Genomic DNA, 1,410 nt, shown 5'->3' with positions numbered 1-1,410 from the left:
TATTTAAAAATATAAATTTATAAATTATAAAATAATAAGATAACAAAAAAATTAAAACTATATCAACAACCATTTGATCTAGTGAGACAATGTACTAGATCCCTTAAGTTAGATCAGGAGTTCGAATCTTAACGTTTACGAATGAAACAAATTGTGTGGAGGTTTTCCCTTATCTCTGCAGTACCCAATACATATTAGTTGATAAATAAATCAGAAACATATAGTTATAAAAAAATTGAAACTATACTTTTAATTTCCAAAGTTCTATTCATACTTAAAAACTAAAATTTTAATTTTTGTATTTATTTTGAAAAATAAAAATGCAATTTTTCTTCAAAAGTAATATAATTATTACTATAGAAGTGATTTTCCCCTCAAAATATGATTTAAGGGTTACTTTAAGTGGTAAATAGTTAGATATTACTTAAATAAAATCTCGAATTTGAGTCCTTATGTATGAAAAACAAATTTTATTGAGAGATTCACCCACTAAAATTAAATTTGTAATGTGGGTCAGTCCGAACTAATCAAAACGAAACTTTTAACCGGTAGGGGAAAAAAGTTTATATGTAGCGCTAAACGTTTCTCATTAAAAACTCATGAACGTGACCCAATAAAATCCATTGGCAAATTACAAATCTAAGTTACAAGCATACACCGCCTACTAAGCATTTGGATGAAATCATCAGATCTTCATAATTAATTTCTCCCACTTTGCATCCAATTTGAGACTCCAAATCATTTATTTCCTCTTTACTCGGTCCAAAAACTCTCATATAGCAACTCCATAGAAAAGGGAGCAGGTAATAAAATAAACCCAACCAGCCACAAATAATCGAGTCTATAGTATACTAAAAGCACAAGCAATTTGTTTCTCTTTTCTACTGTGTTTTCACCATATCACAACTTTGACAGAAGGATTCCGTTCATAATAAACCGGCTGATTTAGAGCGGCTTTAAAGTCTTCCTCGTTCCTCCAGTCAGGAACCTACACATCCAAGACAAGATGTGAAAAGCAATCAGATGAAAATCAAAAGACCAAAGGACACTTGACTAGATGTGCGCCAGCACCACACAAAGGGAAGGCTTACCTCTGCTATTTTGTGCCAAAATGATTTTCGATTTTGGACATTATCGTTTGGTCCATATCACTACAGAGTAAGTTGAACATGGCTCCAGCAAACCAGACAGATATAACCCTGAATAATGTGTTCTTCAGCTAATGTTCTCAGACACAGAACAACGGTTGTATGCCATCAATACAAAACATTGGGATATCCAGCTAACAGCCAGGTTTATCAGGCAGCAGGAAGCAATTCTTGACATCCTAATAACAGATGAAAATAAGCTCAATTCCAGCATCATCCTTTAAAGTGAAATGACATTTTCATTCGGAAACATACCCTTGCG

The 1,410-nt window shown here is 32.7% G+C and overlaps 1 long non-coding RNA gene across 1 annotated transcript; it reads right to left on the bottom strand.

Moving 5' to 3' along the window:
* Nucleotides 1-606: 606 nt before the first annotated feature.
* Nucleotides 607-1,178, bottom strand: LOC120188125. The gene is made up of 2 exons (XR_005522390.1): nucleotides 1,092-1,178; nucleotides 607-988 (listed from the first exon to the last, which is right to left on the bottom strand). It is a non-coding gene; the product is annotated as an uncharacterized LOC120188125 (long non-coding RNA).
* Between the last annotated feature and the right edge of the window lie 232 nt (nucleotides 1,179-1,410).

The sequence above is a fragment of the Hibiscus syriacus genome, unplaced genomic scaffold, assembly GCF_006381635.1.
Source record: "Hibiscus syriacus cultivar Baekdansim isolate YM2019G1 unplaced genomic scaffold, ASM638163v2 tig00116938_pilon, whole genome shotgun sequence".
Classification (NCBI taxonomy): Eukaryota; Viridiplantae; Streptophyta; class Magnoliopsida; order Malvales; family Malvaceae; genus Hibiscus; species Hibiscus syriacus.
This window is presented reverse-complemented; position numbering and strand designations above follow the sequence as displayed.